We start from the raw sequence: 27018 nt of genomic DNA, 5'->3' as shown, positions 1-27018 counted from the left end.
ATGGATCTTCCTTAGGAATGTTTCTAGTAGAACAAATTAACCAATGTTGGTTCTAAATTTAAAAAAAATAAAACACTTTCAGCCAACTTTACGTTTTAATTTTTGAAGTTAATTGCCAAGATTTATTCACAAGAACCCTAAGGTTTTGACAATCTGTTTAAAGATAATAAACTTTTTGTTTCGGATAGAGTGAAGGATTAGACCTTATCAAGTTTTTATTGTCCTCGAGTCAGATTTTTCTCCTGATGTCCATAGACATTAGGAACTGAAAGAAAGTGAGGAAAGTATGTACTCAAAATAAGTTATAACTACAATTACAATAGATTTTTCAGTAAAAGACAATAAATATCATCAAAGGTCTGACTATATAATACACTGGTCCCAAACTGTGGCCTGCTGGTCAGATGTAGCCTTCGGGGGGGTTGTTTCCCCAACTGACTTGAACAATAAGGGAATATTCCTTTGAAAAAAACTGGCACCACTGATTAAGCACTATCCGTACCACTGCAAGAAACCAATGATGGGGCGCTAACATCTTCCCGTAACCACAGGCGATAGGCCGTATATTTCCAATGCTTACCCAACATGGGGTCTTGTTCCCACCAATTAAACACAAAGCCTAGGGAATGGTTTACTTTCACTGCCGTTGGAGCATTATTTACTCCTGTTGGTCACAGTCTAACCCCCCTTGGGTCAGAAGGGCACCTTGTTTAGAAATTATGAGGAACCAATGCCACATTATCTCAAATGATCCAACCCTTGTTCTAAAGCTAGTTATTTATACTATCTTTTGATTGTTTCCCCAACTGACTTGAACAATAAGGGAATATTCCTTTGAAAAAAAACTGGCACCACTGATTAAGCACTATCCGTACCACTGCAAGAAACCAATGATGGGGCGCTAACATCTTCCCGTAACCACAGGCGATGGGTAAGCATTGGAAATATATGGCCTAACATGGGGTCTTGTTCCCACCAATTAAACACAAAGCCTAGGGAATGGTTTACTTTCACTGCCGTTGGAGCATTTTTTACTCCTGTTGGTCACAGTCTAATCCCCCTTGGGTCAGAAGGGCATCGGCACCTTGTTTAGAAATTATGAGGAACCAATGCCACATTATCTCAAATGATCCAACCCTTGTTCTAAAGCTAGTTATTTATACTATCTTTTGACAAATGTATTTTAGAAATATGTTGCTATTATACTTATATAAAATGAAATCTACCCAATGAAAAATATTCATACTGTTGGTACGACCAAGACTGTCGGTAAATTGAACGTAAACAGTGCACATACTTATGACAAATTTCCATATAGCTTTACAGCTATAATCACAGTTGTCTAGGATTAAATACACTGTAGCAAAATGGCAAGAGTATGCACTGGTTAAATGAAGAATAAATCCACAGAATCTCAATCTAGCTCACTGACACACTACAATATCCTCTCTAACAAAGTCTAGATATGCCATACTGCCTGTTCTATCCTGAATGCAATTTACATGTATTTTTTTTCTTTCTTTTTCATCCATTGTGCTATAAAAAAATAGATGAGAAAACACGTTGCCACAATCTGACATGTTAGTTATATATATTATTGTACATTCCCTTGTGAAAAGCTTGGTCTATTCAAATGTAAGCTGTAAATTATTACTGTCCGACCAATGTACAAACCAGTAATAAATTCGGTAATACGCCGGTCATTGGATTTAATACCCTTTTTGAATGGTGACATTTTGTCCTTAGTATCTCAATATAACCAATGCAATTTTGCTTGATATTAAACAATAGCCTGTTTACAGCACGTTTAATTTCAAACAGTAATAATGAACTTGTGCGTTGACTCTAAAACAGATGCTGTTCTTCCCTGCCTCATCATTTCAGCTATTATAGGATCTTGCTCCCAATATAATTGGTTTTTTTTAACAGTTGGTAAAGTTTTATCTACTTAAATATATTCTTCTGCTACCAATGTTTTGTCTTTACTGTTGAGGAGCATTCCACATCAAATAGTTGGCTTCCCAAAAGCGGATCAAAGAAGTCAATTTAGGTTGGAATACCAGCAGGATGACAGCTTTAATCTTGTAGTGCAGCTTCCTCTAAAATAAACCTCCATTACAGAAACCAGTGCAAGTCACAGTTGAAGTTTGAACACATCTTACCCATAACTGCTGTTAGGAGATGCTTATCTGACCAGCGATCCTGTGTTGTGCCCCACCGCCCTATCAACAGGACATGGAGTATCAACATCCCTTTATCCATGCAGCCTGAGATGTAAATTGTCGGAATCCCCAGGACATACTCAGAGGCTGTGCACAGCTGAAGGGGATTTCAGGAGCATATTAGTCCTGGACTTTATGCTGCCCTGCCATTTACTGATAGGACTTTTTAGCCTTTCTGCTCACAGTCCCTGTCCCAGACAGTACATACTACCCATGTGCAAAAGAAAGACCTGCCATGTTAATATGTTAGAGCACATCACCAATCATGGCAGGAGATGACAACCTATTACTGGTTAGTCCTTCATTTTTATTAACTTTTGGAGGAATAATAAAACTGCACTTTATATGTTTAAATTTAAATGAAATTATTTTTGTGATGCCAGAGCCAAGCAGAAGCTCAAAGAGGAAAATATTCTCATATGCACATATCAAATGTAGGCTGCAGAGTACAAAGCAAGCCAACTGAATATAAGCAAGCGACGGAGGAAGGAGCCAATAGTGTGTGAAGGACAAGAAAGCACTTCCTACTTTTATATTTGATTACCTTTATTCACAACAAACTCTCCAAAAAAATCAAGGTCCAATTCTTCTACCGAAACCTACTGCATTTCCATCTCTGGATAATAAACAAATATACCCAGTCCTATGTTGCAGTTACATTCAATTTAATACATATATTTTACCCTTTTGCCTGCTTTTGGTTGCACATTCGATAATAAAAACAGATAACACAACGTCTGCTCGGTTTTTGAGTTTTGCCTTTAGAGTGCAATAAAGATTTACAAAAGTTAGCAGTTTCTTAAAAAGCATTAAATCCTGCTGCTTAATTTTCAGTGTGTTCATGGTTCATCTTAATTTGCAACCTCAATGTTTGTTTTTTTCCATTATCAGAGGCATTTGTTTCAGAAGATTAAGTAAACTTCGGCATGGATTAAATAGGCCTGGCTAGAGACACTGGCCTAAGAGGATTACGATCCTATCAATTTTCTTGTATTAAAAGGATCCTCCAGTATAACAATTGGTATAATAAAACTGTGCAATTAGTTTTAGTCAATAAAAATTTTTAATCTTGACTTTGTTTCCAAACAACTCTATTAAACAACTCGCTCGGATGAAATATGACCCCTGAGGAACATGCACTGAAATATGAATCTAATTAGCAATGGATCAGTTGTTAAGGAGCACAAAAACATATTACCGTGAGTCACTTGATAGTTTTCAAGATTTACCACTCAATCATTTCCAAGAGTTGATACCAAACTGTTTAATTACTAAATACAGCAATGTGGATTCATGCTTTATTATTTAAACAGGCAATACAGATTTGATAATCAATTATTCCTTTGATAAATTGAAAAGGTGTCTAGGAAAAGATATAAGAGGTAGGTATTTATATAATATTTCAAAGCATATAAATTATATATATTTATATATATATATAAATAAAACAAGTCGCCAGGGGATACATTACCCCCTGCTTTAGGTCATGGTCCCTCAAAAAAGAAGTTATTTACTGCAAAGTCTGGGGAATCTTTTTAGCTGACCTGTGGTGACCATTTTGGTTAAATTTAATACAGGCATTGATTCTGGGACATGAGTGACGGATCTAGGTGGGCTTTCCTATCACATTCCAGTACGGCCCAGGATTTTAGACTGGCCTGTCAGGTATGTCTGGGGCTGCCTGGAAAAAGGTGGGACAGTTTGATTGAGATTAAGGAGCAAAGCTGAAGGGAGCAGGACTGAGTAGGCCTGCAAGTTGCGTAGGACAAAGACTTTAAAGTTGCAACACTTGTTACTTGTGAGTACCAGGTCCAATCCTGGTAAAGCTGTTTGGGTGACAGGACTTGATATTTGCTGATAATCTGGGACTTATGCTACAGAAAGCTTTTCTGTGTTGCTAGACTGTTGTATATTTGTTTTGTTATCTTTAAGTGAAACTGTTTTTAAGGTATGCTTCCCCAAGAATAAATAGAATTTGTAATATATATATATATATATATGCACAATTTACTAGTGGTATTCACCATATTGCCTAGCAGCTCTTTAATTTACACTAACGTAACAGCAAAGAGCTCTTCCATATAATAAATCACTAAAGTGGAAAAAAACAAGCTTCCAATATATTATTTATATTTAAAATAACTGTTAGAATCTGGCAGGTTGCTATAAGAAACATCCTTTACATTTATTTATTGTTGTACATGAGGCCAGATGTTTCATGTATTAAAGCAGCAGAGCAATACATACGTGACAGTAACATAACTACACAGTATAATGAACATCTGTTCTGATCTATTTCTGTTGGATGAAATGATTCACTCACAATATATGTGCTCCCTTCCTCAGGTAAAGCTTGATTAAGCAGGGATCAGATGACTTTAAGGTTCCATTCATCAAGCATTAATAATAATTAAAACCTTTTTTTTTCTGTACTCTGTAGATTTTTAATTATCTACAAGCTCTCACAGTAGTGATATTGAAACAAACAACCAACATGTTTACATGTTCAGTGTACAATATTTGGTATTGCTTTATTTTTTTAGGCTGATTGACATTTTAAAAGGTTTGCCAAAGAGAAGTTGTAATGTTTTTTCCATTGATTTGTTATTCTGATCTTAAAGAATTTTAATTTTGAGAAATTTAATTTTGCATTGAATAAAAAGTAGATCCTCGGGTTGTGGTGAAAACCAAAGCACCAGCTGCTACACTAACGCAATCTCTAATAAACCCTACAAGATACATATGTGTGGGATACTTCATTAATTCATTGTAAAGGGACCATGAAGGTGGGGAGGGAGGATGGGGGTGGCAAGATTGGGTTGATCCAAAATTGGGCTTTTTTTACATGTTTACCGTTGTGAGCTTTGGTGGATCTCAAATGAGTAAGCAGAGTCCTGCAACATGATGCAACAGTCCTGCTACCAAGATGCAACAATACAAAAGGAAAGTTTGAAACATAATGGACTATAGGGAGACCACAGAAAATATTATCCCATTGCCCACTGCCTGTGCGAAGATTCCATTTTAATAAAAAGTTTTGGGAAAACATACTTCAAAGCTTTTTGCATGGGAGAACTGTCACAAATATTGATAACCAATATAACTGGGAAGAAAAGCATTGTGGGTATCATATCAAGATAAATGTTAAAGTATATTAAAATGAGCTTCACAAAGGTTCCTTCACTTACTGCCCTATAGAAAGACAAAAAAAATTCTCCAAAAGTGAAGCAAATCATCTCTTGGCCAGTTAGTCAACAAAACAAGTATACCAATTGAAATATACTTACTATATTCCTGTTCTGGTACCAACTTCAAATTTTAAATGGGTTGGTTATTTTTATTGTCTGAGACATTCCAATATTACCAAAATTTAAAATTTCTGAATAATTTGCTTTTAGATTAAATTTTTTTATACAAGTCATGAAAACTTCTCAGTGGCGATAATTCAAATCAATTCACTAAAACAAAATTCAGGAGTCTCTGGTCTGTTCTGCTTGGCATCAAACAAGTAGTAACTATCCAATCATTAATCAATATTATTTATTCTGACAGCTCTAAACAGGTGAAAAAACTGCATTTGATTGGCTGCTAGGGGTTATTGGACTTTGTGCCCTGCCAGTACCTTTGTACTTGATTTCCAGTTAATGAACAGGACTGTTGAGTAAGTTGGCACAATTACTAAGTGACCTTGATATAATCCAAATATTTTATTACACTCTTCTATTTTTAATGAGAAAATGTCAATAAATGGATGCTGCATTCCATCTTGAAGTACAATATTTTTTGTATAAATGTAATTAAAGTATCAATATTTTATAGATTATGTTCCAGTAGATACTTAAGAAGACTTTGCCATGCTCTTTGGGACTGAAAATAAGCCCAGCAAGAGAGCTGATAAAAATTCATAAACTATTACTTGTCCCCAATGTCTAATCTCACTATGCATGAATAGTAATGAATATGTGATCTGTACATAAGTAGCCATGAAAAGAAAGTTATATATTCATCTGCAAAGTTTAATAGGACTATAATCAAGATTTAGATGGGATCAGAGGAAGGCAAAAATATATTCTTTTGCTTTCCCTTGAATCACTGAACTAATATTTAGTTGTAAAACCACTGTTTCTGAAAACTGCTGCACATACATTGCATGGGTTTGACCAACTTCTGGTGCCTGTGAATTGGTATTCCAGCCCAGGGTGATTGTACTAAATTCCACAATTCTTCTGAATTTTTTTTTTTCTCTCCGAAATGGCATTTGATGTCACACGTTTTCTATTGGATTAAGGTCCAGGCCACTCTATAATGTCAATCTTGTTCAATCAAAACTTGCTAGTTTACTGGTGTGTTTGGGGTCTTTGTCTTGTTGAAAAAGCCATTCCAAGGGCATTTTCTCTTCGACATAAGGCAACATGACTTTTTCAAGTATGCGGATATATTCAAACTGAATTATGATCCCTTGTATGTGATAAATAGGCCCAACACCATAGTGGCTTGACATCAGTGTTTGGGGCTCATCTGACAAAGTGTCTGCACCCCACAGACCCCAAAAAAACAATGGTGCTTTCATCAGTCTGCAAAATGTCGTGCCATTTCTCTTTCTACTGGTCAATTTAACCTCTTCAGCACGTGTCTAGTTTTTAACATTGGGACTTTGCGGGGGCATCTTGCTGATAGCTTGGCTTCACTTAGGCATCTTCTAATTGTAACAGTAATCAAAGGTAACTTTACACCTTCTGTGATCTTCCTGAAACTGGTCATTGGCTGAGTTTTTCTGTCTATATATTTGAACTATAGTCTTTTTCCACATCTTTCAGGTTTTGGTTGCCATTTTAAAGCATTTGAGATAATTTTAGCTGAGCATCAGCTTAGCATTCAGCTGAGCAGCCTATCACTTTCTACACTTCTTTATATATTTTTCCCCTCTCCAATCAACTTTTTAACTAAAGTACGCTCTTTTTCTGAACAATGTCTGGAATGACCCATTTTAAGAGATAAATGCACTTTACCCAGCATGTACATTTGCTGCCTTTCTTCCTTAAATAGGGGCTGTATTTGTTCACAGAATGAATGATCTTACTAATTGAACTCCACAATACTATTTTTTTTGCACAGCCTAATATTCCCCTTTCTTCACTTTCTGTAAATGAATAACCCAAATTTTATCAATTTTTTTGTTCATATTTTGATTTGGAACAGAATGCGCAGTGTTCCCCAAGCATTTATGTGTTTGGAAATTAAAGCTATTATAGGATTTTGAGCTTTACTCATTTTTTTGAAACAAGTTTTCAAACGGAAGTTTCCAGTGTGTGACGTCACTACCCAGAGCCTTGCTGCTATAGATTTTCAACATAAAGCTGCATACACAGTCGTGCTTGTCTCAGGTGAAAATCTGACATCTGTACAGCATTCCCCCTGACATTGTTCATTGATCTGTCCTAGAAAATCAATGAACAACCAATTAGGAACAACTACTGTGAATTTCAATAAAGGACAGCACAGCGGGGTGCCACTTGCTTATCCTCCCCCTGCCCCCCTCCAAAGAACGGTGTGGTGTGTACAGAATTCGCTCATTTATCGGTCACTGGAAACGATACTAATAATCAGTTTTTATATAGTGCCAACATATTACGCAGTGATGCACATTAAATAGGGGTATGCATGAACAGACAGATACAATGACATAGGTCAAACCAGGCAAAAGGACCCTGCACAGAAGAGCTTACAATCTAAGAGGTGGGGAAAGTAGCAAACCAAAAAGTGGATGATATACGATTCTAAAACAGAGGCAGGACTTCAATTAATACTTGTTAAAGGAGGATACCATTGCCAAGTAACTAGTGCTTTCACTTGCTAAGCTAGTTTTAAACACAGAAGGCAGACAAGCACCTTTTACAGTTGAATGCCGGTACTTTGAAGAGACTGATTGAAGGCATAAATTAAAACAAAACCAAATTATACCAAGAAATTTTCAAAGATGCTAAAGTCTCACAAGGCCTAAAAGATATTACCGTATATACCCCAGTATAAGCTGAGTTTTTCAGCACCCAAACAGTCACCCTCGGCTTATACTCCAGTCAGGTGCAGAAAAGCACCCGATCCGACAGCCGCGACCAGCGGTTTACATCCCCTGATAACAATGTCATTAGGCCGCAGAGGAAATACGCTGGCAGCAAAAGCCGGTGGGGGTACACCGGAGTTATCCCGGAATTATGGCGGCTTTATGCCAGCAAAACTCCGGTGCCAAATTTAAAAGAGCAAACGGTAATAAATACCGTTACAGTGCATTCCGGTTTTCATACAACAATGTATGACATAAGATTACTACTGAAAAACCCACTTACCTTGTTACGTTGTCGTCCCCCGGAGTCCTGCTGGTCCCCCAGCTCCTCCGCACACGTCTTCTTTCCTCTGTCTCCAGTCTCCAGGTAAGTAGTATACCTACCTAACCACTAAATTGTCACTATGGAATTTGTTTACCGTATTAAGGATGTAATGGCCGTATTATGCAAGTTTATTGGTATTTATTTTGAATATTAAACCTTGCCAGTAGCTGCAGCATTTCCCACCCTTGGCTCAACTCAAGTTAATCAATTTTTTCCTGTTTTCCAAGGTAAAAATAGGTACCTCAGTTTATATGCGGATCGACTTTACACGAATATTTACAGTATCTTATATTTGTAGAAGTTTAATATGTGGCCAGAGCTATAATCAACAAGAAGAAGAAGCTAATAAAAGTATCCGAATCATGTAACAAAATCAGAAGGATTTTGGGAAGCAGAATGTTCTGGTGCATGGGACCACAGTGTTGCATGGTTTGTGCAGGACCTGCATCTACTGGTACAGAGGCTTGCAGAGTGCAGGGTAAGGTTTATAGTTGGAAGGAAAAACAAATGTCACTAAGGCTGGGATTGCATTACAAAAAAAGCATTTTAAGTGCAGATTTCTGGGTAATGCAGTGTCTATCTTGAATGGTGCCTCTTTACACACACAGTGTATCAAAATACATGGAGGTTTTAGCTCACCACAACACAAAAATGTGAACTAATAGATTGATAATATAATTAATAGATTGGCTTAGCACCATATGCATTTATTCAATACAGCAAAGTTTAGCTAGTCCTAATCAGAAACTACTACTACTTTCTTATTGGCCCACTTATATCCCATGTCCCGAAAAAAAGCAGGGTTATGCTACAAATTTGCTTTTTGAGAAAAGCTTTCTCACCACTGTGATTTTTTTTTTAACTAGTAAGTAGTCCCTAAACCACTTTTATCACTGTTGGTGGAACTGTGAGTGAACTGTGTGGGTGGCTTTTCCATTATACATTTATTTTTAATGCCCTTTTTTATGCTTATATTCTACATAATGAATAATCCCTTTGCTGCGTTTTTTTTGGAATACTTGCATTTTCACAATGAAAACCTAATTGAATTTAGTATTTAAAGGGCAGGGTTGGAAGACACCAACAAACAATTGTCTGGTAATTGGAACATTTTCATAAAGAAACTATAGAAAAAAATAGATACAAGCTATTGCTTTTTTATCAGTTCAGTTAGAAAGATAAACTCCTACAAAATACACAGATGAAATAATTTTTCTTGCCAAAGAACTCTTTTGTATTTAGCCACTTGTGAGTTAGGAACCCATGTTCTACTTCCTAGCCAAGTTCATGACTTCACCTTCTTTGATATCTTCTCTGCAGATCAGGGCTAGGAGACATTTTTTCTGCAAAAATCATCTCTGAACCATTTATGCTCACTTCACCTGAATTATCTCACCATTTCTTCACTGCAGCCTGCACTGCAATGTGAAATCACCCCCTTAGTCCTCTAGACTAACACTTGGCTGGTCTCCCTGCTCCCCTTTGCACCAAAATGCACAATGGAGGAAGAAGTGGCAACGCAGTAAATAGGGGGGGGGGGGGGACTAGATATCATAGCCAATATATTAAGGTATTGTTTGATAATCATATGGTAAATATCTGGCTGGACTCCAGCTTTACATATTCTACATTTAACCTTGTATAAAATCTGCCCATGGACTACTATCTTACCAACTTACAAAACAATTACTTGCACAAACCTCTATATCCAGGTACAAACTGCAAATAGACTGCTCCTAATAAAAGGCTATCAGGGAATCATTAAATCACTTTTTTGTCAAACAGGTTGTGACAGAGATGGATTTTATTTCTACTCTCCCAACCTTTGTTGCTTCAAGGGTTTGTGCAAGTAATCCAAGAAGAATGATGAGAACTGCAATTTGGGAGTATGTTTGGAAAAAATCAGCTGGACAATGGGATCCCAAAACTGCCACTCAAAAGAAGAGACAAAAGAACATCTTTACTGTATAAATGTTAGTAAAAAGAAGTACTAAAATAAGAAGTGTTTTGAACTGTGGACACCGACTGTATCACAAACTATTAGTCTTCACAAATATACAACACATGGCAAGAGCAACAACAAACACTGCTCCATATGATCCAGTTCAATGTGTTCCACTTACTTCAAAAAATACTTTCCAAATGTGTGTCAACAGAAAACACAGACACCCACTAACACAAGTCCTTATGCCATTAATTTTCATTAAGCAATGAAGATATTCTCAGTATTATTGAATACATCTCTTTTTGGAATGCACAAGCTAAGGAAGACAGGGTGGAAAATATCCCAGAGTCTCAGACTAATCTATCTCTTTAGTTGGGTGTTCAGCAACAGCAGGTGGGCATGCTCAGCTGGGACAAGTTTTTAATCAAAATGTCTCTTATCAGTATAAAATATACAGCATTGATCCTGCAATTTGTTAGCAGATTATATGTACCCGTATGGTCTAGGCAAAGCAAACTTTCTCCAAAAGTGGAGAATAAAGTTTGTTATTCAGCTACTTGTGGATAGACATATCTTCCATGCTTTGTGGTAGACCTATTTCTCCTGTTTTGGAAAGGTATACTTCAAATAGTAACATTTTGTTGCATTTACACTGAGCACAATGCCTTTATGTCAAGTAAATTCAGTACCCATCTTTCGTATATTAATTTTTCTGTCCCCGATTTACAACCAGGATGTAAAGGCAGTTTGTGAAAATGGAGATGTACAACGGAAAATGGAGTGCAATCCTGGAATTTTCTTTGTTTCAAGCTTACGAATACATTTTGTTGCCAGTCACTGCTGTGAGACACTGCTGTGCACCCAAGAGCAGCAAACTGCACCGCAGGATAATGCATTTGCACTTGTAGTGTTTGTAATTGCGTGTGTGGTGAAAACATGTGATGTCCAAGAATAGGGGGCACAAGAAACCGCATACATAAAGTAGTTTCCAATCCATTCTCTGCAGTAGAATGGGAGCGGTTGGGAGTGCAGTAGAAAAAAACAGTGCAACACTACGGTCAACTGCAAATCTCATAGAGGGCTTAATAAATACCAAATTAAAACTTATTTTATATGCTTTTTCTTTTTTTTTTTTTAATTGCCATCCTTCACTCAATTATATTTCTGTTTACACATTCTAAAAGCTAATTATGCTTTTTTTTATTTTCCATATTTATATAGTTGACAGATACTTTTGCACTTTCTGCTTGTATAAAATATTTTGTCTCTGTACATTTTTAAAACAAACAGTTCCTAAATGCTACGGCAGATGGTGGTTTGGTATATGGACACTTTGGCATTTGCCAGTGGGGCTGGTGTCTCCAAGGCTGGACCTGGGCAGATGCCTCACTAAAAGTGGAGGGTGGTGAAACATCTGCTTATTCTTGAGAGACTCGCCCATCTGCAGTATCAAATATGAGCTTCTCTCTGGCTTGCTTGACAGCTAAGCACAGAAAAAATTGAAAGCTTTGTTGCTTTTCCTATACAGGATTGAAAATTATCTACATGTGGTATAGAACACCTAGAATGCAGTATTATAGTTGATGATATATATTGATGGGGATACATATTTTATGGAGATGATTGATGGCATATGCTAATTCTGCCCTACAATATATTTCTTTTGGAATACAGTTGATTTTTATATGGCACTAATTATTCAATGTGACATATCAGTAGAAACTATTCCTCTGAAACCTAAAAGATAAACTCCTATCACCTCCCACTATTGCCAGCAGAATTAATCATTCCTAGATACTTTAATCAATATGGAAAAGGTTTCTAGAATGATCAAATTCAGAAAAACACCCAACGTCATTCAACTAAGACTAAAGGCATCTTGTGGCTGAGTAGACATATTGCAAGGGAGTTTAAGATAAAAAATGTAATCCACTGAAATGCTTTTTTGTTCTTATTTATTTCATATTAATGAAAATATTGCCTGAAGTTGGGCATTAAGGTAATCTATCTCAATCACTTTAGCATTCCAATGATCCTGTGAAATCTTCTACCTTGAGTTAAGAAATCTTCTGTTCTTACAGTCAAGGACATTGCTACGCAGAGAACGTTATTTTACTTTTTAATATATTTACTATCCTCTTTACTTATAAAATTAAATTTGCATATCTCTCTAAATCTGTCTCCCCCAACTTCCTGACCTTTTGCTGATGATGTTCCAACTGGCAAATGAATCTCAATTATCTCAGTTCCGAAGCCAATATGAATTTGTAGCTCCAGGCATTTTGTTAGCTGTGCTGCCTGTTACGTAGACACCCAGCCCTGATCTGTATTTTTCTTTATCCTTGACCCTTCATAATCTTTGTTGCACCATTTACTCTTTAGAAATTTGTCCTTAATCCCTTCAATGCTAGTGGGTCTTGCAGAATGCAGAAGAGATTACAGACATGAAACTCAATTTAATCCCTTCACTGCTTTGGAGAATTGGAACTGGCTCCCTTGCAGCAATGAAAGTGTGGAAATATTGACCTCTCTAATGACAATATCACTTCATGAGAGGGCTGGAGACTATGCTACATTTAATTAAATGCATTTAACAATTATTTATAAACTATGTTGTTTAATGTGAAGGTTGAACAAATTAAAATGGTACTTGAAACTAGTTTTTCATAAACCTGTTTGGGAATTAAAAACACTTAAAACAGATATTTCCGTTTCTCGTTGATTCCAGTGGGATGACTTATCCATTGGTTTTGTATTAATAAACAAAGCCGAGCAGATTAAATTTTAGCAAAACTGAATATGACAAGGCAGAAAGTATTATTGCAGTGCCTCTTAAACTTTTGAACATGGGGGAACACCCAAAAATAACTTTTAGGTCTCAGGGAAACCCTACTATAATTAATATACTCACAGCCCAAAGTACATTAGTGTGGTGGTCAGTAGGAAGAATGCCTCAAACTACATTGCTGGCTTTTGGGAAAAATATCACTCCTACAGAGCCAAAAATATCATTGACCTGGGAGTCACTAAATGATCATTGATTAATGAACCCCTAGCAACCTCTGGAGGACGTGGAAAACGCACAACAAAATCAACTTCCCCATTTGTATTGCCTCCAATGTATTTTAACAAAATTTTACTAAAGTTTTCAGATTTTTCTTAGGCTCTAAATTTTGCTGTATTCCTAGTGCCTTGTTTTCATCTTTGCCTACCTTGAATATTCCCTTCTCTTACTCATACAGTATTTCCTATCGTATATAACAGAAACCTGATTACCTTGTATGTCTGTTACCAATGGGTGAAACGAGCAACTCAAATACAGAATCTTCACTTGAAACCTTCATTTGCCAAAAAAATCAGGTATCAGATTTAAGGAGACTGACTTTTCCTCATTTGTGCACATCAAAACCTTAGGATGAATTGTCAGACATAGGACGGTAAATTAAATTAATGTTCCAATTTTCCAATTTTATTGTTGATGTTTTAGTTACAATGCTGTCTGAGTTTCTGACCTGGAATAAATATAGACATAAATCATTCTGACATTTGTATACAACATGCTAGTCCCAGGTCTGTGATTGTAGAATATTAAAATCAAACACAGTCAGAGGACTTAAACCATCAAGGCAGGCAGCCCCATACTTTTAATGATGGCACATTTCTGAGCTCTAAACAACTAGGTATCATTCTAATTAGGCTACTTACAAGAGACCCTGTCACCTAGCCATACATTTCAACTCTCCAAGACTGGAGAAGATGAACTCTTGTAGGAGAACCTGGAAAGAATCTGGCTCAGGGTTGAAAACATTTGTCAACTAATAGTAAATCATTTTAGGAAATCCATCTCAGTTTTGCAAAAACCTGGGTGATCTAGCATGACAGTCTATCTTCTCCAGTTTTGGAAAGCTTTAGGAAATCACGCCCAATATGTATATTAAACATAATTTTTGCATGTTATTGATTATTTTTATAAAAGCCCCATTTTGCAGACACCCCATAGTTTTCAAACTGCTACCAGGCTCAGCCACATTTTCCTAATTGATCTTTTGTACATTATTGTTGGCCACCAGTAGATAGCGCTGTGACCTCATGTAAAGTGTGTAACAAACTCTAATCCTGTCTCAAATGGCAAGAGTTTGTTATCCGGTTTACATGAGGACACAGGTAAAGATTTTGATAAAGATTTTTTTTCTAATGGTCATTTCAAATAAAAAAAAAATGTTTACAACCATTACCTAGCACAGGTTCAAGCATTTTAAACTGTAAAGATGACTGCAGAAAAGTCTGAAGGTTTACAGGACTGGACTGTGTTGCCAAGCAGTGGTGTGTTGATTATAAGACTGGTCAAACTAAATTATAAACCTTTTGAAAGAAAAGATGACTTTGATTTGTGTATTAATCTGCAGTTCAGGTTCGATACGCAGTCACATTCACATACATGTCTAAAAAGAAACTTTAAAAAGCCTATAGAATCCCTTTAAGCCAATTCCAAAGGTGAATCCCTAGGTGAAATTACAATGCAATGGTTCACAAGAAGTTCAGTTCTATAGGGAAAACGAATGTATCATCTTTGGGAAGCAAGGTTTATATTAGAAGGGAGAAATAAACACACTGAAATATTAGTATTGTACGTTGTACCCCGTGTATTGTATCGATCTCACAGCAGATTGTGTGTGCCTACACTCCCAATACAGACAAATCAATTTACTTGTCAGTCTGCTAATTACATTGCAGTAAGTACAGTAAAACCGCGGAGTATCTATCACCAAAAACAGTCTTTCAGAAAAAGAATGCAGCTCTCCGCAGCGGAAACTGTTCCTGCAGAATACAATTAATGCAGGCAGGTTTATTTAAAGGAAAACTCCACTTTCATGGACGAATTAATTGAACATGTATAATTACTGTACAGGTCATTTTGTAATTTAATCTTAGTAAAATTACATTTCAGTTTCAATCTACAGTGATTGGATTTTGTAAAATGGTCTGAAAACACAAATGTTGCTTCATTCTAACCATGCAATAATGAGGGGTATAGACCTTTTGTGCCCAGGCTAATTATCAAATTTGATCACATTTAAACACAGAATTTTATAGGGGATTTTAGGTGCATTTCCATTAAAAAGAAATATGACAGCTGGGAACCCCTAAAATTTAAATTTTCTAGATTGTTTTTAAATCACATAATCCCTGTAAAATAGCATGCAGAAGTGATTGAATTTCCTATTTTTATTTGTAAGCCAAAGGCAGACTAAACAAAGAGTCAAAACATTTGCAGCTGCATTACAGTAGTTTGTTCACAGCCCAATATTGCTGTGATATTTGGAAACTTATTTCTTTAAAGTTTCTACCCACTTGTTCTACTGCACAAACCAGTGTAATGAAGAGAAGAGTGGCCCTTAACATCTCAATGACCTCTTACTACAAATTTGTAGTTTCTTGCAGGCTTACAATACATTAACTGCCTATTGTGCATTCACCTATTGAATGTGTAACCTTCTGATTGCTAAACATTTTACTGCACAAGCATGATTTAACCTAAATAAAGCCTTTAGGCCCATTTTACACTAATGAGTCAGACACTGATCTTAAATATTAAAAGTATGATTTTATATTATGTCATATTCATGCATGTGAAAGAACAAATAAATAAAAGAACATGTGTTGCTGCATGTCATAGTTGACAGACCCGATTCTTTTTCCTACACGAAAAATATTTCATGGATTCCTCAAGGTAAAAATGATTGATAAAGGTGGCTATACAAACTTGTAAATCTTGTACAGTATCCATATTCTAGCATGCTGCACATTCACACATTCTTAAGAACACACAGATATTACCAGATAATTAGCAACAGGATCCCTAAAAAATGTGCTCACCTGCTCCTGCAGCAGAATCTTGCTCGCCAGTGGGAGAATAGTGATGGGTGAGACATGCTGTTGGTTCAGCTTGGAAAAAGGCAACAGTTTAGGAACCACTGTGTTCTTTAAACTTTCCCTGCCACCATATTAGGAGCTAGTGCCAGCATGAATATCAATATTAAGACACAACCTTATTGTGCAACCCCCATAGAGGTGCATTTATCCTTTAGTGTGCAACCTCCAGTAACAACAAATTAACCTGATTTTGTGTATTTTACATGCATTGTACATAAACCCTTTAATGTTCACTTTACATTAAACTTTTTTTCAGCCACTTCCTATAAAATGTATCCTAAATTTTTACTACACACTTTACTTGCAGCCGTGAGGATCTGGTGGGTAAATACTAGACAGCTTTGCCTATTAGATTAGTGATAAGGCAGAATGGGGCTGTAAAATATGTTAGCATAGCAGAAGGATTTAGGTTTGCTTTACAAATTGCTCTTTATGTCCCTTTAATTTAGATGTCATGCCGTAAAATGTTATTCTTCATTATAAAGCATTCCTTAGTAAAAAAAAAATATATTACAACCGCAGGTGGTAAAAGATCTAATCCTTTGTGAGTTCTAGCAGGCAAGCGAGTGATGGGTGATTAACTTTCTAAACAGAACACATATATAAATATATATATATACTATTGTCAGCAATAAAAATGTCCCCTGGGAAACCTGTGTAATGCTATTTAATAATAGAAACTTGCTTTGTATTTTAATTGCTTTGTATTTTAATTGCTTCTATGTAAAGCATGGTAGGCACAGTAATTGACTGTGCCCCATTAATTACACTGTACATTTGAGGAACATTCTACAGTTGGTAAGGGAGCTTGGAGAATAACAAAAGATCGTCATGCAGACAAAAAACCTGTATTAAAAAAATAAATAAAACGGGCAGGGATATGCAGCTACCCATGGGAAATAAACATACATCAGTTTTAAAAATGTCAACACATACAATGCACAATCCATGTTTGCCTATTGAAATTAGGCAGCAGGGGCCCAGGAACAGGAGATCCAGAAGACACATATGACAACACATTATCAGGGATCATCAAGGTACAACTGAACCCCTCTCTATCTAGTCTGTAAATATGAAGCACCAGTGGTGCTAGTGGCCGAGTTAGATGCACCAATACTTGATGTCTTAGAGCAGGGGTGTCAAACTCAAATACACAGTGGGCCAAAGTTAAAAAACTTAGACAAAGTCGCGGGCCAAACTTGAAACTGAAATAGCACCTCTACTACAATTCCCTGCGTCTATAAAACAGTCCAATGCGGGGCCACATAAAGGCAGAGAGCCAGCTGGTCTATAGACACGAGTGATGGTCCTACTACAATTCCTGACATTACTTGCGTCCACAAAACAGCCCAATGTGGGGCCACGCATAGGCGGAGAGGCCGCTGCTCTAAAGACGCGAGTGATGCCAGGATTTGTAGTAGCAGAGCTATTTAAATGAAGTGGAGGGCCAGCTGCAATTCATTTTTAGGATTCCTTTGGGAGCCAAAAAAAAGGATGTTGCGAGCCAGATTTGGCCCACCAGAGTTTGACACCCCAATGCAGTCAATAACTTTGTCATTTAGGAACTGCCTACACATTCTGACCACATGAAGTATGGAAAATAGTAATGCAATTCTCCTTCTACAGGAGGAACTAAGGTCCCAGTGTAAGGTCTGACAATAGGCCTGAATTATTAATTAATTCCAGTATCTAAAAGCCATCAGGGTACTGTAGCATGTAGAGGTCTAGACATCAGCTAGCAAGCAAAGGTCTGTGCGGCCTTCCAAGGATATACACCTCAAGACCATCATTCATCCTGGTGATGTTTCAGGCAGCATAAGGTTCCTCATAGTGTCTCCAGACTTTTTCCATGTACTTCACATGTGCTCAGTATGCAACTGCTCTGATCTGTGAAGAGAATGGGGCACCGATGGCCAGCCTGCCAATTCTGGTGTACTCTGCGAAATACCAATTGAACTGCAGGGTACCGTAGTGTAAGAACAGGTCCTACTACAGGATGTGCAGCCTACATGCTACTTTCATAGAATTTGTTTGTTGTCATTTGGCCAGAAACATGCATATGAGTAGCCTATTGGATGTCATCTTGTAAGGCTCTACCATTACACTTCCTGTTCCTCCTCGTGCAAAGACAAAAAATACTAGTTCTGCTACTGGGTTTTCCCCATTTTTTGTGTCTTGGTATATCCACCACACTCTTACGACTGCTGAGGGAAACAGCAAACCTTCTGATGACAATAGGTATGGATTTGTCATCCTGGAAGATCTGAACTACCTGTTCGACCTAAGTGGGTTACAGGTACCACCTCATGCTACTGTACAGCAACAATAGTGACAAAGGCACTAGCAGAGTTCCAGTCACGAAGAAAAAGGAGAGATAAATCTGTCTCTGCGGTCTGTGGTAAACTCATTAAAATTTATGGGAAGGTGGTTGGCGTTCTGTTACCCCTTCTGTCCACCTGTTGTTGCTTTTATTTTCACCAAACCCGGTAAAATTCACAATCACTTGTGCTTCCTTACCGGACAGACTGATGTCTCAGAAGTTTACCTGACTTGGTGCTATACTTTATTGATTGCATGTTCCCCTTATTTTTTTAGCAGGTGTACACAGGTACACTCATTGGAGATAGTGCCAGTGGGTGGATAGGACCTGGGTCCTTCTCTTGCAGAGACTTCTTGTAGACTGCACTCTTTGTTTCAGTTATTCAGCATATATAGAAGGTTCTCTTTAAAGAACATTTTGAATTTAAGGGTTAACATGCCACTGTAACATGTGGTTGTTAATGTCAGGTTTTACCAATTGGTTTTACCAATTTACCAATTGGAAAATAAAAATTACATTTTGATTTGATTTTACTGAGTAATTAAATAAAGCCTTAAGTATTCAAATGTAATGAAAATAAAAGTATGGTATGGAAATTGTTCCTAAATAACACAATAGTGCTAGCAGACAAAAGGGAGGCTGAAAAAATCAAATTTGTGGTTTCAGAGTACAGCTAAATGACAGAGTATCATGACTCCTGCCAAGATAGTATTAGCTGTAGGTTATATCCTATACATTTCTCCATAAAGTAACTATAATATGCACAAAATGATTTTAAAGAATTAGATTAGTTTTAGGTGATGCAATCCAAATGCTTTCTTCACAAAATCAACAAAAAAAAAATACAGAGATAGCAGCCAGCACAATTTAGACCTTGTCTATTCCTTGAGGGTACAAGTTTCAGCCAGGATCTACGATTTAACTTTTCATATACCGAGCTACTAATGTAGAACATTAGTTATTGAATTCTTTGGGATGCTGAGCTGAAGTGTGTATTGGGTATTTTAAGAACAGTATGGGGGAGTAAGCTACTGTATGCATGCAATTTTTACACACTTCATCCTTTACGGTGGTACAGTCACTTTACAATATAAACAGATGAGGAAATAATGCCCCCCTAAAAACAAGTAGTGGCTGGGCTTATACAAGAACAAGCATGTTTTTGTTTTATGCCAAACCTGTAGGTATGAAAAAGATACAAATTGGTCTCTGTATGACCCTGTATATAAAGCACCCCTTCTTTCCTGTACATGATATCCAATTATCTGCACCACCCCCAGGCAACCTTTAATACCAGCGTGCTCTAATACGCATATAGCAACCACCTCCTCTAGAGGATCATCTCCTGCTTCTGTTAAGCACCAATAGCCAAAAGAATGGTGGTCACATTTTTTATATCCGAGCCTCTTGGCATTTATGACTTCCAGGAAGCTCTAAATCTGCTGAAGCTAGGTAAATAAAGTAAGTACTAGTTCCATATATTTTTAATTTTTCATACCCATAAACCATACCACAAATAGTTGAAAAAACTAAAGTAATTATGTGTATCATTTAGAATGATGTTCTCTGCAGCAGCTTTTAGCTGGGTGCAGCACTCGGCACTTTTCATCAACCTACTGCTCTTTAACATTTTAAATGTTTTGTTAAAAAAAAGGCTTGATGGCATTACATAAAAAAACAACCACCCAATTATATTTCACCAAACAAAGGTGAAAATGGCAAAGGGTGACACAGACAACACTGGTAACCTAACAGAGCTTCCAATCCTTACCTACTCATGTAAAGCTAAAATACTCTAACATTGTCTTACAGGAGCATATAAAGCCTATCGGTTGCCAACCACATCCGGAGATGGCAAAAAAAAGCCATCATTTAAAATAGCACTTGTACTGCTTCCTGCCATTTCTAGAACATTGCTTCCCAACAGTATGCTCATGAATATGATAAAAGCAGAAACTCATGTTAATCATATGCGTAGGCAAAACAGGTGCTTTAAATATTTATAGCAACAGTTAATGTTCGGTGAAGGAACGTTCGCTCATCTTTTCTGGAAAATTGGAATTTGGACTACCTTCGATTTTCAAATTGCTACATAATCACATACCGTAGCAATAGCGCTGTCCAAATAAAATATATGCAGTGTATAGAAAACTTGTGATAATGTCTCCACAGTTGCACGAGACCTGCTTGTATTTTTATACGCTGAGCGAGGATAACATAGGATTACAGTTGTTACATATGTGACCGCCACCAGATAAAGTCTAGTCGTCTTAAACTTTTATTTCTTTTTATTATCCAGATTAGCACAGCTACAATCTGTGCACTGCTAGTAAAACCTATGTATATCCAGAATAATCGCTATACTTTTACAGCAAGATTTTATTTGAGCTATTCTTAGGGCTTTCTGTATTGCTAAGCTAAATTGCTGTGCCTTCCAATTTTATACAGCATAAAGGGCATGTTTTGGAAGCAAATACTTAGGGGAAGGCAAATTCATGCCCCAAGCTCTAATAATTCCATCATAAAAAATGTATCCTCATTTCTCTACCATTACCAGCCCCTTATAAATAATTCTATCATAGTCAAGTTGGAATTCTGCCTGTAAAAACATAAGGAGGGGAGTAGGATTTGGAGTATTGGTGAGAACAGAAGGTGGACTCTACCAGAAGGTTTCTAACTATCAGATGCTGTGCAACAGAGCAGCATTTGGAGGCGTGAATAACAGAAAAGGTAAACATTTACTGAGGGTATTTTATCTTGGCCATCTTGATATTGCTGACACTGTAATGTAAGGTTGGAGACCTTACCATTTAGGTCATAATAATCAGATCAGTGTTAATAAATGGCTATTTAAAGCTAACAATGAATATTTCCTGTTTTCAACCCAGAGATAGCTGCATGGGCTTAAGGAGAGAATACATATATCAACGTGGAAAGCCATGGCCAATGCTGCCAGACATCTTATATGACCAATCATTGCTTTGTCAATATCAGTATAGATCAGTAACCTACCCTGTTTCCCCAAAAATAAGTATTTTAATATTTTTTGCTCCATAAAATGCACTAGGGCTTATTTTCAGAGGATGATTATTTTGTCATGAACAACAGTCAACATTTATTCTTGAACAAAAAGTCAACATTGATTCAAATACAGTCATGTCACCATCTTCTGGAACATCATTATAACTCCCCAAACCTTGAAATCCATCATGAATTCCTTGTGATATTCAGGAACAAAAATCAACATTTATTCAAATACAGTAATGTCATCGTCTTCTGGAACATCATCATAATCTCCAAACCCTGATATCCATCTTGACTTTCTTGTGACTCCATTTCTTTTAGAACCATTGGTGCCAATTTCTCATATATAGCAATAGCGCTTTCCTCAAATGAGCACCTCTTTTTCATGTATTTATATTTATATTGTAGTTTATTTTCAGGGTAGGGCTTATTTTCGGGGTAGGGTTTATATTGCGAGCATCCTCAAAAATACTGAAAAATCATGCTAGGGCTTATTTTCGGGGTAGGTCTTATCACATAGTATCTATCAACTGTATAACTATCCATGGAAAAAAAATACAATAATATATTTCCTATGCAAGCATCAGTCAACTTAGAACTGATAATTACATTACAATTATATTCTTGGTAGATGACAGAGAAAAAAAAAAAAAATTTATATATATATATATATATATATATATATATATATACACACACACACACATACAGTGGTACCTCGGTATAAGTCCGCTTTGGAATAAGTCCAACTTGATATAAGTCCTGTTTGGGCACGAAAAATTTTGCTTGCTATACAACCTTTGTGCTAGAACTTTTATGGGTCAAAATGAGTCATAACACAGCGTGCTACCCTTATTTACCTCTCTCGAGACACGACTGCCCTCTCTCAAGACACGACTGCCCACGAGTGTCAGTACGCCAGTTGCTACCATTCAGTGAATAACCCGCGCTATAACTCTCTGTGAATTACATAACATCTCCTCCTCCTCCCTTCTCAGCACCATCCTAGTAGGCACTTGACTCTTCTCAGCAAGGTAAAGGGAGGTTAAATTTTCATTTATTTCATCTAATTGCTTTTGTATTTATTTATTTTAGTAATAAGCAGTGTTCTATACAACCCCATCAATGTATATTATGCCAATACAGTAGGATTTTTCTTCATGGGAACGGATTTATCAGTTTCCTTTTAATTTGTTTGGTATAAGTCCAAGGATCTGGAACGGACACAGGACTTATACCAAGGTACCACTGTATATATATTTGTTTAAACGACATAACTAGTGAAATCCTTGTAATGTAGAAATGAGCATAATATGCATGACATTACTACAGGCTCTGTGTCTTCACACTGCTTTTGATTTGCTTTAGCATATATTATACTATTCTCCAGCTATATCACACTATCTTTCGTTAGCTTGTTAGCCTGTGGAAGGCCAAGCTGCAAGTATTCGATTTACCATTTGCTTGTTTGATTATTGCTCACATTTCAAATAATGTCACCATTATATCTAAATTTGTACAGTGAATAAAAATGTGAAATGGGAATAATTTTAATATGATGGCTTCTCTTTCACTCTCTTAGTGACGTGGGCACTTCCTATTGGTTGTCCAGCACAGGGGTCCTGTAATAATGCATAAGAGGAGTGATGTCAGTGCAGGGGGCAAGAAGAGACTGGCTGGCATTGATCCACAAGCAGCCTTTGATCAGTGTGCCCCCCATAGAATCTGGTGCCATTAGATGAGAAGTGTTTGCTTTACAAAACAACTTGCATAATGGGTTAGAGGGTGATGGTGGGAAGAGGTGAACAGAAGCCAGTTTTTGGGCTTTTGAAGTAATCAGATGGTAAGCACATTAAGCATATGTCATTTTTTTTCCAATAATTACACCATAAATCACACCAAGGAAAGACAATATGCATTTACTAGAAGGAAGGTTCAGATTTGTGCACATGATCTTGGAAGAGAGACACTTTAGGGATAAGGAGTAAATAAATAGGTAAAATGTTAATAAATAGTTAAAATATGCTAAAATGTGTCCAAATCTACTATGCAATATTGTAATCCATGAAAGTACACCTCTGTTTAGAATGTAGACAATTTTCTGTTCCCCATATTATTACAATCACATTGGTTAAAATACAGAATTATACTTTTCAGGTGATGACCTTAGAGGCATTACAGTCATTTTAATTCTATTTTTGGATATGATAGTTGTGGTATGATGGGTATAAATAATCTGGTTGAATAAAATCTCCAGGTTTGACTCTTATCTTCCGCCACAGGCATCAGATCTAGCACAGTGTCATAAATCCTTAAGGAAATGGCATGTCATATGAAAATAAAATGCTATCAATGAAACGTATAAACTCTTCCTGTAACAAATCATGGATGCATTAATTCAGAATGTCATACCTACATGAAAATCAATGTACTGGCACAAAGGCAACATCTGGCAAATATGAGTCTTTTTGTGTGTCGATTTTGTATATAGTACATAATTCCTTTTTGAAAAACACAGGTGATATGTCTATCATTTTGAACATTTAATTTACATATCAAAAAAAATATTGAAGTATATTTTATATTATGATCTAAGAGCAACATACTATACATATAAACCCAGTATCTAGCTTTATTCATCTACCAGGGACAATTGTGATACATTGGTGCCACATTCAATTTCCTACTGTAATATTTGCATATATCCAAATGAACTTTAAAGGCCCTCTTCCATCAAATAACATTCTTCAAGAATGAATTAAATTAATTTACTTAAACAAAAAAAAAAGACATATCTATTATCTTCTACAAATATAAAAACAAAATATCTAGTCTCAATTTTGCCACGTTTCGCAGACACTTCTTCCTTTTGAGTTTTGAGACTGATATCAGAATTTCATTGATACATCTCATATTCTAAAACATTCGAAAACATCAACTGCCATAAATTCTGGTACTCTTTGATTTCCTACAGGAGACAGTTGGGTAGAGCCAGTATCCACAAGTGGTCCTGAACTTTTCTCTATTTTTATTGTAAAAAGATCCGTCATGATGAATTCCTTCAGCATTTACCAATCATTAAACATACATTTGTAGGTCTACATTTTCTATCCTGTCCAGGGCCATCGGTATAAAGCAGACTTTGCAGGATGTAATGTGATGAAAAGGTTTGGATATACACAAATAGATATAAAACTTGCATACATACATGTTATGTGTAGAAACAAAAATCTATAGAAAGCTCCACAGCTTCCTACTGAATAAGTATAAAAATAATTATAAAATAGGCACATACATATTAGATACATAACAAAGCCCCTCTTACACTTTTGGGCTTTATGAGTCACACAATCACAGTGCACTAATAGCCCATGAAAAAATAGTTATCTGTGGTGTATTTGGAGGATGGGGAAGGGGGAATGTGCTACAATGCATGAAAAAAGCACTGAAAATGTAATATATGTTTTTAATGATGCATTATTCAAGTCCTACGTCCATTTTTTTCAATTAGCCGCCAGGAAGAAAATCCATGTAAACAAAATGCACTTAAAATATGTCTTGTTTTTTTGTAACACAACACCATAAAATGCGTTAAAACAGTATTATGGTGTTTAACATGGGTTTATAACAAGAGGAAACCTATGTCTTTTGTAATGTGAGAAAGCCAGGTGCTAATACATCATCCAGATTCCAGAAATTAGTTTTCAGTTTCAAGATAAACAAGCAACTGTGTGATATCACTTATTTCCCTCTTGTGATTTGTTTTAAACGGGAGACATAAAAAGCCATGTGTGAGTTATACCCTGCATGACAATGATGGTTTCCAGATGAAAACAAATGTACAGCTAGTAAGTATATATCCATTATAAATATAAGAGATATATAGGGGAGTATGTATAAAACTAACATCAATACCATTTGTGACCACACAACAGAACAAAATAACATGTGTTATGTTCTATTTCCATGTAATCACTCAATCACCATTTAAAAGAGGTTAATGTCAAACTCTCCAGATTGTACACCTGCTTCACAATAACACAATGATATGATATAAAATATTTCCAATGATATGAGTCAACCACTCAAGGACCCCTACTTTATGGCTACACAATATCCTGGTTACATGTAGCAAACAGGCATGATTTATAATATTAAAAATGAGGTTAGATGAAAAATGTTGCACAGATGTAGCTTAGAAATACAATCTACTTACTGCGTTGTATATGTCTTTTTGTCATAGTCACAGCAGAAGGTGGAAGATGTTGATTATCCTTGTGGTCGGAGCTCCATATTTATCTGCAAAAGAAAAATGAAGAATTAACAATTCACAGTAACCCAAAACACCAATTACAATTTATATTTCAATTAAAGTTTCCATTTATCATTGATTTTTCATTTGACCATGTTTCTTGATAAAAAAAATAAATGGTGGCAGCTGTAAAAGTAGGTAGTTCGGAGGTTCACCACCTAATCACCAACACAACCAAAATTCTCCTCTCCCCATACTTTACGATTAAGACAGACACCCACTGCAGCCCTTCGATCACAATTTTTGCCCACCATCTTTTTAAGGATTTCTCATTTTAGGCACACCTAAGATGGGCTCTCACACTGAAAAAACACAACATTACCCATACTGCACCCTGAGGAACCCAACTGTTGCCACTGCACCATATGGACCCCCCCCAAAACATTCAACAGGTGGTAGGAGAGATTTCTTGACTAACCCAGTCTGCTCTGCCCTAAACTTCCTCACTCCTATTTAGCCCCTCCCAGCTCCCTCAAATCATCTGACCCAACTTCCCTACTTATTTTCCTATCTCCCCCTCATACCTACTCATGCCAGCTCTCCCCCTATCCTCATTACATTTTGTCGGCTCTGTGCCTCTCTCTAGTTGGTATATCATGGATGCAGGATTGCCCAGCTTTATGCTCTGGCTGCTCCTGTGTTAAGTTGTGAGGTTTTGTTTCTAGGTATTCAAGTCCTATATTTATCCAAATATAGAGATGTCTAAAGGCTAAATCTTTAAGGTGATACAAAAAAATGTTTTTTGGAGTAAAATGCACACATTTGGAGGAACCATCATTTGATCATTTTTTAATGGCACAAATATACCTCATAGTTTTCTATAAAGATTTTAAAGTATTGACATGTCATTGTTTGCATCACAAGTTTTTTTTTTT

At 36.5% G+C, this 27018-nt stretch overlaps 1 long non-coding RNA gene across 1 annotated transcript in view; it reads right to left on the bottom strand.

The window, feature by feature from the left end:
* The window catches only part of LOC140335571 (uncharacterized), a 337062-nt gene that overhangs the window by 180789 nt on the left and 129255 nt on the right, over nucleotides 1-27018 (bottom strand). The window contains exon 3 of the long non-coding RNA XR_011921728.1: nucleotides 26048-26130. This is a non-coding gene — a long non-coding RNA (uncharacterized lncRNA). The remainder of the gene's footprint in view (nucleotides 1-26047; nucleotides 26131-27018) is intronic.

This window comes from Pyxicephalus adspersus, chromosome 7 (genome assembly GCF_032062135.1).
Source record: "Pyxicephalus adspersus chromosome 7, UCB_Pads_2.0, whole genome shotgun sequence".
Lineage (NCBI taxonomy): Eukaryota > Metazoa > Chordata > Amphibia > Anura > Pyxicephalidae > Pyxicephalus > Pyxicephalus adspersus.
The sequence above is the reverse complement of the archived record's forward strand: the minus strand, read 5'-3'. Positions and strand labels throughout refer to the sequence as shown.